At 34.3% G+C, this 11,694-nt stretch overlaps 1 long non-coding RNA gene across 7 annotated transcripts; it reads left to right on the top strand.

The window, feature by feature from the left end:
- Nucleotides 1-408: 408 nt before the first annotated feature.
- LOC110915393 lies at nucleotides 409-10,089 on the top strand. Of its 7 annotated transcripts, none has more exons than XR_002578951.2 (6): nucleotides 409-929; nucleotides 2,805-2,890; nucleotides 3,129-3,234; nucleotides 4,191-4,351; nucleotides 8,997-9,082; nucleotides 9,863-10,089. It is a non-coding gene; the product is annotated as an uncharacterized LOC110915393 (long non-coding RNA). The 7 variants fall into 7 exon arrangements; XR_002578950.2 differs by having other exon boundaries at nucleotides 3,143-3,234; XR_004884148.1 differs by lacking the exon at nucleotides 3,129-3,234 and adding an exon at nucleotides 9,321-9,426.
- The last annotated feature ends 1,605 nt before the right edge of the window (nucleotides 10,090-11,694 follow it).

Consider the following 11,694-nt stretch of genomic DNA (forward strand, 5'->3'; position numbering starts at 1 on the left):
GACATGGTTTTCACAGAAGCATTTGACGAATGGTTTAGACATGGGCAATTTACATTGGTGGTTTGTTTGGGTAAGTGATTTGAGTAACGAGACGTGTGTAATGTGATACAAGCATGGTGGATACGCCGCTGGTACTTCCTATATATAAGTGCTTGTATTATATTACGTGTCGTAGCGTTATTTAAATCATTCAATTTGGATTTATACATTTTATACAAATGACATATTTTTCACAAGACATTGTTTTACAAAACTGTTTGTTATATACAAACTCATTTTACTTGGTTATTCATTTAACCTTACATTACTCTTTTACATGTCATCTACTTTATCATCGCTTTTCAAATGATTTATAAAACAAAACATTTTACAAGGATCATGACTGGCTTTTGTTAAAATGTAACACCCCGAAAACGGGTTTGGTAATCAAACCCGGTTAATACTAAGAGACGGGTTATAACTCCCGGAATCCAATAAGTTAACTAGGAATAATAATAACCTAGTTAGAAGAGAAGTCTTGTAGTGACATACTAGTGGGTTAAAAACCTTATAACTAGGAAAATATAAAACTTTATATTAAAATTATAAAGTTTTAAATAAACAAGGACAAACTAACTAGGACAAATTAACCCAGTTAGTCTTGAGACTTGTAAATTACTTACTAGAAGGTTAAAACACCTTAAATAAATAACTTAATGATAATGGAGGGACTAAAGGTGTTAAAACTAAAACTAATAATAATAAAAACAAGGTTTAAACACCAAACACACTAAAAGAAGTGTGTCTGGTCGATCTAAACATCAGGAGCGAATAGGAGCTTCCCCACCAAACCCTAACTTGTGCAAATTGATCAAATTGGGGCTTCAAATCAGTTCCAAATCGATTTCCAAGCACGAAATTGTCATCTCCATTGAAAGGGGAGTCATAAGGTATGTAAATTTTATGAAAAATCTCTAGTTGGATTTCTAGGTAAACTTAGAAATCTGAAATTGATGGTTGCATGTTCGTTATATGATGAAATTAGGAATGATTTTATTTCTAGGAGTAAACCCTAGTCATTTACTTGTTGAATTGATGTTCCTGATTGTGAATTCATGATCACCCGATTATGTGCTAAATGGGTTTTGTAGAAACATGATGAACACTAGAATCATAATGGTTAAATTGTGTTAATAGAACTCCCTGAAGTTAGATTTGAAGTTTGATGTTAGTACTTGTTAATTTTGCTAGAATTTAAGGGTTTAGAACATTTAAATGGGCTAGAGAAATTTGATGTTTCGTGTTGCACACAAGGTGCTTGTTAAAATGTTTGAACAAGAAAATATAACAAAGCTGATTGGAATAAAAAATTATTGGGATGCAGTTTTTAAAAAATCATATAAAATTACTGGAACGGCCTGTGAGGTTGAGCCTTATATGCTCAGAAAGCTATTAAAACATACTACGTTTAATGATTGAACATGTTTGTTAAATTCTGATGTTAAATGGGTCAAAACAGTGTCCGAAGTAGGCTGAACTGTTTTGACAGCAAGCTGATTGGAAAAAAAAAATTTATTGGGCTGCAGTTTTTAAAAAAATCATATAAAATTACTGGAACGGCCTGTGAGGTTGAGCCTTATATGCTCAGAAAGCTATTAAAACATACTACGTTTAATGTTTGAACATGTTTGTTAAATTCTGATGTTAAATGGGTCAAAACAGTGTCCGAAGTAGGCTGAACTGTTTTGACAGCAAGCTGATTGGAAAAAAAAATTTGTTGGGCTGCAGTTTTTAAAAAATCATATAAAATCACTGGAACATCCTGTGAGGTTGAGCCTTATATGCTCAGAAAGCTATTAAAACATACTACGTTTTATGTTTGAACATGTTTGTTAAATTCTGATGTTAAACGGGTCAAAACAGTGTCCGAAGTAGGCTGAACTGTTTTGACAGCAAGCTGATTGGAAAAAAAAATTTGTTGGGCTGCAGTTTTTAAAAAATCATATAAAATCACTGGAACATCCTGTGAGGTTGAGCCTTATATGCTCAGAAAGCTATTAAAACATACTACGTTTTATGTTTGAACATGTTTGTTAAATTCTGATGTTAAACGGGTCAAAACAGTGTCCGAAGTCGGCTGAACTGTTTTGACAGCAAGCTGATTGGAAGCATTTTGACTTCTGAGCTGATTTTTTTGCGAAAATCATAATTAATTATAGGAAGCTCGGATTGAGCTGATTCTTTTTGGGTTGGAAAGATATTTTAGTATTCTACATTTCATCTTTGATCACCAAGGGCTGAATAAAACCGTAAAGTGGTTAAAAGAGTCGATTCCGCAGCTACATTGTAAAGTTGCTACACATTTTATTGATAAACTTAATCTAAGAAAATTGTATACAAGAAAAGGATGAATTGTGAGAAATGTGATAATGATGGCATTCTAATAAATTAACTTGAGGTAATGTGTCTAACGTGGAAATATAATTTGATTGTAAGACTTGGTAAGAGATATGTCGTAGTAGCTTTTATTCCATACTTGAATAGTGTGGTGTGTACCATGTATTTGCTTCAAACAAATTTTATGAAATGGGGTGTATTAAAGGCATCTAAAATACATACAAATGATTTATGCAAGTAATATGTATGTGTATGCCAAACATGTTCTAAGTTAGTGCTCAGTCACATACACAAGGACAGTTTGACTTACGAAAGTCAAACTGACCTAAAACTAATGTCTTGATAAATGAGTATGTGTGAATCCATGAGATGTTGTGGTCATTTTATATAATGACTAATCTAACAAATCTTGTGGGTATTGTGTTAAGTTTGATCTCGTCAAGCTAAGTGGGAGCTGGAAAGGAATGGATCAAACGGGTCAAGTGCGCAAGGAAAGCTCGAACGGACGCAAACTGTAAGTAAAGCTTACACCTATTTTTTTTTAGCATACGTATTTATTCTATAGGTGATAAATACAACAATATATCATGTTCGAATTATGGGTTCCGACACGAAACGAAATGGGTCGGAACGAATAAAAACGTTTAAAACCATGATTTTTAATAAATATAATTATTTGGTCGTATAGACCAAATGGGTCAAATGATGGTGATAATATCATATGACCATATCGACTAATGTTGGTTGTTAAGTCATATGTTTACAGGAACGAATAGAAATTTGGATAATTACGTCATCATAGAATATTGAATTAATAATAGCAAGGCATAAACGGGTCTATACGTTGACTCGAGCCAGGTACGCTTATATATAGATTTATAGTTAAAAGTGTTTAACTTCCCTTCACGGGTCAAAAGGAGTAGATAGGTAAAACGGGTTAAGAATTCATAAGAAACCCGTAATTTGAACCTTGCACATTAGTAAGCTGATATAACGTGATATGCATGATATTTTGAAAAGGGTAATAAACAAGTTTGTTTGATAAATCACGAACGGGTCAAAAAGTGTCATAATTGAATTTCAAGCTGAGAGCTTGAGAGTTAAAATTTTGTGAATTCAGATGTTGGATTTTAACTCCATATGATGGAGGATCAAATTACAATCACGTAGAAAGAAACGGTAGACCCTGTAAAAAAAATATGTATATATATTTTATTCAGTTTTGCTTCCCAGACTCATTTAGATACGTTTTAAACCCCGTATGACTAAAGCATTTCATGCTTATGAAATGTAGGTACATTTTGGATGCCGGAAGACGATCAAGCTCAACGAAGAACCGAACACGAATAAGATAAAAGCTTCCGCACGTCGTTTCGTCGTAACTTTTAAACGACGAACTCAATTATGTTATGTTGTATTATTTTAAAATTGTAAAGTTTAAACAAACCCGTATTTTTACAAAGTATATGTAGTCATAATTACATGTTGTTTGTCGTATACTTTACGAAAACCATTAAATAATGAAAAGGGTGTTACAAGTTGGTAATCAGAGCTCATGGTTAAAGAGTAAAGTGTGTTCGGTTCGAGGCTTGATCGCAAATCCGGTAAGTACATGTATATTAATGGTTTGGTATGTGTTGAAATGTTGTGAACAACACATAGGGTTATCGTGTGATACACGTTACCTCAATTAAATGACAAATATAGTTGAGAAAATTGCGCGCATTGACGCGTATAGTAGAAAAGCCTTGTATTATAATACGGGCGATTATTGAAGTTGATATTACTAATTCTTGTAAATGTCTTAATTGAAGGACACTCGCATCTGAAGATAACGAGAGTTTAACAAATTGCGGATATGATGATGGAACGGTCCGAGATGTGACAAGAAGAGCATACTCATCAAGGACCTAAATCGCGTAACGATCGCAAATAAGTAATGGCAACGAATGCCCGTCGGGGCAAGCATTACCAGGTGCACATTTTAAACTTATAGTACAAACAGTAATATGCAACAAATATATAGTGAATGACAGTTGCATATAGAATATGAAACTTGGAAAACCTGGATAGGTTACCTATCCAGGATGACGTTTCCAAGAGAAATTCAGTAGAGAATATGTATTATTCACAAATTGTGAATAACAAGACAAATACAGAATTCAATTTATATAGAAACTTGGACGAGAGTGATCATCCAAGTAAGTATTCTCAATATAAATCCTATTGAGAAAAGTAATGATCACATCAACAAATGTGAATAAATGTTTATAAAAAGGGACATTTTACATGTTCAAGGATAAACGACTAAAACTAATAATTGTTAACTAACAATTAAATAAAGTTTTACCAAATGAAATCATAAATATGGAAATAATTTGAGGAGTTACTTACATGGGACGTGATGTGGTAATTATAATAAGGTCACGCGTACCATGTGTTGATCGCTTACTTTGGCCAAGTAAGTAGTGAACACATGATAGCATGAGCTTCTTATAATGAGCGCAGTTATGTCCGATGTAGTAAGGTCAAGATGAATGAAAATTTAAAGGATCCTTAGGGTCAAGAAATCTTATGGGCATACTCGTATAAATGGTTTTCGCGGGAACCATAAAAACAACGTATGGCGCACATAGAAATAAATGACCCAAGGAAATTCGTGACATAAGTCATTTCGGACGAAACAACCATGGTAGACAAAAAGGGCATTGTAATACCAAAGTATAAATGACCCGCGGGGTCATAGAAACAAAGGTATTGCCCACATGGGAAAAACGATCAAAGTCGTTGACTTTGGTCGTAGTAAAGAAATGATGATGATGATGATGATAATCATCATTCATAGTTTATAAGACTGTCAAGGATGGTCGAATAAAGAATAAAGGTTTGGTTGAATAAAAGCGATGGATTTCGCTAAGACAACCAAACAAATTAAAACGAAATCTTAATGTATACCGGAATGCTTGCACTAATAATGACTTCGGTAAAGTACCCGGTTGATGGGTAAGGATTTAAACACATGCGTAAACCGAGAAACGGGAACACGAATTTAAAGTCAAAAGACTCGGATTATGAGTTATGACTGAAAGACCATAAAATTTCGCAAACAAAAATTTTGATAATTATATTCAACTATTTTGAGGTTGAACGGGTTGAATAAAGTATAATGCTTGATGGCATAGTAAGCGCAAGCCGGATAACGGTAAGCTTGAGACAAACCGATGCTTAATTGACGTGAGAAGTCATAGAGTCGGAAGAATTATCCGAAAGAAAACGATTGTAGACACGAACTACAGTCAAAGTTAACGGATTTCAAGCATGAAAACAAATGATTTTCAAAAAAAAAAAAAAAAAAGAGAGTGCTTTGACACCAAATATATATTTTAATAAAGACACGAGTAAAAAGAATGATCTACGGGATCATCATAACCTTCAGGTTATAAACAGTGTAAAGGTCTACGGGACCAAAATGACCTACGGGTCATGAATAAAAAGGAAAAAGGATCATAAAGGACTCGCCTTAAAGAGGTGAGAGCCTAAAGAAATAGCCTACGAGGCTAAGTGAATGAACCTATGGGTTATCTAGACATAGCGAGGGAACTGGTTGAGAATCCCCGTGTAAAATAAGAATGAAAAAGAATAAATTCTTAATTGTCAATTTCTTGATATGAGTAATTGACGAAAGTTAAAGAGAAGACGTTAAATTAAACTTCAAGTTTTAGTGAGAAACAACGTTTTAACAAATATGAATACTACAAGACGATTTTGGAAATAAAAAAATATATCAAAGAGTATGGGTCTTAACATCGATAGGTGCAAGACGATATATTCGAAAAAAGTGGTATTTTCGAAAATAAAAGGTTGATATAAATTAAACATGACGTGACACGATCACTGTCAAGAAATGCAATGTGAAGTGGAATCACATTATCACCAGGCGAGCGGTAAAAAGCAACTGGACTAATAAGTCTAGTTAGTGAGATCGGTTAAGGTAATTTAAGTAAGTTGGTTGCTTGTAAGCGGTGGATTCGGTATAACTGAACCGAATAAATGAATTGGAAAACAAAAGAAATAGTTGCTAAAAGAGAAAGATTTCACTAAAGACCTTTAAACGGGTCAAGGTAACGGATTCACAAAGAGTTCGATAATATATGAAAGCGATGGATATCGCTAAGTTAACTAAACTAGTGGAAATAACAAGATTACGTTATTTCGAAGTTACACTATGTCGTATGAGATATGTAGACAATTAGTAACCAAAAAGATGTTACCGTACTTTTCGGGTAGTACTAACGATTGGTTAAAAAAGTATAAGTAATGTTTAAAAGATTACTCAGGTCAAACGCATTGAGTTTAGAACTCGATGAACTATGTAAGAAAGGTTTCGAGGACGAAACCTCTTTAAGGGGGGTAGACTTGTAACACCCCGAAAACGGGTTTGGTAATCAAACCCGGTTAATACTAAGAGACGGGTTATAACTCCCGGAATCCAATAAGTTAACTAGGAATAATAATAACCTAGTTAGAAGAGAAGTCTTGTAGTGACATACTAGTGGGTTAAAAACCTTATAACTAGGAAAATATAAAACTTTATATTAAAATTATAAAGTTTTAAATAAACAAGGACAAACTAACTAGGACAAATTAACCCAGTTAGTCTTGAGACTTGTAAATTACTTACTAGAAGGTTAAAACACCTTAAATAAATAACTTAATGATAATGGAGGGACTAAAGGTGTTAAAACTAAAACTAATAATAATAAAAACAAGGTTTAAACACCAAACACACTAAAAGAAGTGTGTCTGGTCGATCTAAACATCAGGAGCGAACAGGAGCTTCCCCACCAAACCCTAACTTGTGCAAATTGATCAAATTGGGGCTTCAAATCAGTTCCAAATCGATTTCCAAGCACGAAATTGTCATCTCCATTGAAAGGGGAGTCATAAGGTATGTAAATTTTATGAAAAATCTCTAGTTGGATTTCTAGGTAAACTTAGAAATCTAAAATTGATGGTTGCATGTTCGTTATATGATGAAATTAGGAATGATTTTATGTCTATGAGTAAACCCTAGTCATTTACTTGTTGAATTGATGTTCCTGATTGTGAATTCATGATCACCCGATTATGTGCTAAATGGGTTTTGTAGAAACATGATGAACACTAGAATCATAATGGTTAAATTGTGTTAATAGAACTCCCTGAAGTTAGATTTGAAGTTTGATGTTAGTACTTGTTAATTTTGCTAGAATTTAAGGGTTTAGAACACTTAAATGGGCTAGAGAAATTTGATGTTTCGTGTTGCACACAAGGTGCTTGTTAAAATGTTTGAACAAGAAAATATAACAAAGCTGATTAGAATAAAAAATTATTGGGATGCAGTTTTTAAAAAATCATATAAAATTACTGGAACGGCCTGTGAGGTTGAGCCTTATATGCTCAGAAAGCTATTAAAACATACTACGTTTAATGTTTGAACATGTTTGTTAAATTCTGATGTTAAATGGGTCAAAACAGTGTCCGAAGTAGGCTGAACTGTTTTGACAGCAAGCTGATTGGAAAAAAAAATTATTGGGCTGCAGTTTTTAAAAAAATCATATAAAATTACTGGAACGGCCTGTGAGGTTGAGCCTTATATGCTCAGAAAGCTATTAAAACATACTACGTTTAATGTTTGAACATGTTTGTTAAATTCTGATGTTAAATGGGTCAAAACAGTGTCCAAAGTAGGCTGAACTGTTTTGACAGCAAGCTGACTGGAAAAAAAAATTTGTTGGGCTGCAGTTTTTAAAAAATCATATAGAATCACTGGAACATCCTGTGAGGTTGAGCCTTATATGCTCAGAAAGCTATTAAAACATACTACGTTTTATGTTTGAACATGTTTGTTAAATTCTGATGTTAAACGGGTCAAAACAGTGTCCGAATTCGGCTGAACTGTTTTGACAGCAAGCTGATTGGAAGCATTTTGACTTCTGAGCTGATTTTTTTGCGAAAATCATAATTAATTATAGGAAGCTCGGATTGAGCTGATTCTTTTTGGGTTGGAAAGATATTTTAGTATTCTACATTTCATCTTTGATCACCAAGGGCTGAATAAAACCGTAAAGTGGTTAAAAGAGTCGATTCCGCAGCTACATTGTAAAGTTGCTACACATTTTATTGATAAACTTAATCTAAGAAAATTGTATACAAGAAAAGGATGAATTGTGAGAAATGTGATAATGATGGCATTCTAATAAATTAACTTGAGGTAATGTGTCTAACGTGGAAATATAATTTGATTGTAAGACTTGGTAAGAGATATGTCGTAGTAGCTTTTATTCCATACTTGAATAGTGTGGTGTGTACCATGTATTTGCTTCAAACAAATTTTATGAAATGGGGTGTATTAAAGGCATCTAAAATACATACAAATGATTTATGCAAGTAATATGTACGTGTATGCCAAACATGTTCTAAGTTAGTGCTCAGTCACATACACAAGGACAGTTTGACTTACGAAAGTCAAACTGACCTAAAACTAATGTCTTGATAAATGAGTATGTGTGAATCCATGAGATGTTGTGGTCATTTTATATAATGACTAATCTAACAAATCTTGTGGGTATTGTGTTAAGTTTGATCTCGTCAAGCTAAGTGGGAGCTGGAAAGGAATGGATCAAACGGGTCAAGTGTGCAAGGAAAGCTCGAACGGACGCAAACTGTAAGTAAAGCTTACACCTATTTTTTTTTAGCATACGTATTTATTCTATAGGTGATAAATACAACAATATATCATGTTCGAATTATGGGTTCCGACACGAAACGAAATGGGTCGGAACGAATAAAAACGTTTAAAACCATGATTTTTAATAAATATAATTGTTTGGTCGTATAGACCAAATGGGTCAAATGATGGTGATAATATCATATGACCATATCGACTAATGTTGGTTGTTAAGTCATATGTTTACAGGAACGAATAGAAATTTGGATAATTACGTCATCATAGAATATTGAATTAATAATAGCAAGGCATAAACGGGTCTATACGTTGACTCGAGCCAGGTACGCTTATATATAGATTTATAGTTAAAAGTGTTTAACTTCCCTTCACGGGTCAAAAGGAGTAGATAGGTAAAACGGGTTAAGAATTCATAAGAAACCCGTAATTTGAACCTTGCACATTAGTAAACTGATATAACGTGATATGCATGATATTTTGAAAAGGGTAATAAACAAGTTTGTTTGATAAATCACGAACGGGTCAAAAAGTGTCATAATTGAATTTCAAGCCGAGAGCTTGAGAGTTAAAATTTTGTGAATTCAGATGTTGGATTTTAACTCCATATGATGGAGGATCAAATTACAATCACGTAGAAAGAAACGGTAGACCCTGTAAAAAAAATATGTATATATATTTTATTCAGTTTTGCTTCCCAGACTCATTTAGATACGTTTTAAACCCCGTATGACTAAAGCATTTCATGTTTATGAAATGTAGGTACATTTTGGATGCCGGAAGACGATCAAGCTCAACGAAGAACCGAACACGAATAAGATAAAAGCTTCCGCACGTCGTTTCGTCGTAACTTTTAAACGACGAACTCAATTATGTTATGTTGTATTATTTTAAAATTGTAAAGTTTAAACAAACCCGTATTTTTACAAAGTATATGTAGTCATAATTACATGTTGTTTGTCGTATACTTTACGAAAACCATTAAATAATGAAAAGGGTGTTACATAAAACAATTTTTTTCTAAACTTATAAGTCATGAATCCTAAATCAATAAAACCTATGTACTCGCCGGCATTTTTATGCTGACGTACCTATTTTCACATGTGTTTCAGGAGATGATGCATAGGATTGATCAAGATACACATAGGCGAACTTGGACCTTAGTGACAATAAAAGATGCAAGACTAGTTAATTTTGTTATACTTCTTTGTTTGTTGAGACATTGTAACTCTTTTTATCAATAAAACAACATTTCAATTTTCCATGTGTTATGAAACAGTGATTCTGTTACAACACTCCCCGACGTTTCCGCCACGTTTTGTTGTTTTACGTGGTCGGGGTGTGACAGAAGAGTTGGTATCAGAGCTCATGGTTATAGGGAATTAGGTTATTAGTAATGCTTTGACCTAGTCTATAACCTTCCTAGGACCCTAACGCGAGTTTACTTGCGTTTAGTCATAAAACAATACCGTCACCTATCCTTAGGCGACAACCACAACAAGAACATAAATTTCAAAACCGCTTTGAAAACTAATCATCTGTTCTAGGATGATTGATTACTAGGTTTTGAACCCTCTAAGTTTTCAAATCTCGTCAAAGTTTGGGTCTTATAATGTGAATGCGTGCAAACTGGAAGGGTGAATGCATGTACTCTGAGTTTTCTGTCTAAGGTTAGAGTGTTCGTACAAATCCGCAGTATCAGACCAGTCACTCTTACCTGGGAACTCTTGGGGTGAGTGTTCACTTATAGGCAAGCATGTCTTCAGCGATGCATTATTATGACCTGTTTGCTTTGATTTGTCACCGTCTCATTTGTTTGCCTTAGGTAACAAACAAATGATCGCAATTCGTTTGCCTTTCTGTTTTGTTTATCCGATAACATTCCATTTGTTGCTTCCTATGTCTTTCATTTTCTTCTAGAATATCTCTTCATCTCAACAACGGTCAGATGTCCGAGCAAACAGCCAAATTTGCCCAGCAAATAGGAGAAGTAATTCTGAAATCTGTGGATCTAGGCATTGCCATGTCTCGTCTCAAAAATGGAGCCACTCAAGAGTCACCGAAGGAAGCAGAAGTCAGGCCTGCACCAAAATCAAGAAAGCGTAAGGCTTCAGAGAAATCCGCAGCAGTTACACCTAATCAAGCGGGACCTAGCCAAGTAATGACGCCACCAGCTAGGAAGCCGTACTTGGGAGCTGCCCCATGGTGCAAGCGATGCAACCAGCATCATTTAAACCTCATACTCTGCTCCAAATGTACCTTCTGTGGATGGTGGGGACATTTAATTATCATATGCCGCTTTGTCATCCAAAACAAAGCTGCTATAAACCTTGCTGCTACCCAACGCCAAGTCAACCCTACTCAAGCTCGTTTTCCGTCTGGTACTTGCTACAATTGTGGTGAGACGAGCCATTTCAGGAACAAATGCCCGAAGATTGTCAATGCAAATCCAACCCTTGGATGAGCATTTGGCCGAGCAAAAGATGTTCCTATCTTATGTCGTTGTTCCTTTTGTTTTCTTGTATTGTGAAACAATCTGTTTTGTTCATAAATAAAAGTCGTTGTTCGCAATTCTGATATACAAATGTGGTTAC

This window comes from Helianthus annuus, chromosome 16 (genome assembly GCF_002127325.2).
Source record: "Helianthus annuus cultivar XRQ/B chromosome 16, HanXRQr2.0-SUNRISE, whole genome shotgun sequence".
Classification (NCBI taxonomy): domain Eukaryota; kingdom Viridiplantae; phylum Streptophyta; class Magnoliopsida; order Asterales; family Asteraceae; genus Helianthus; species Helianthus annuus.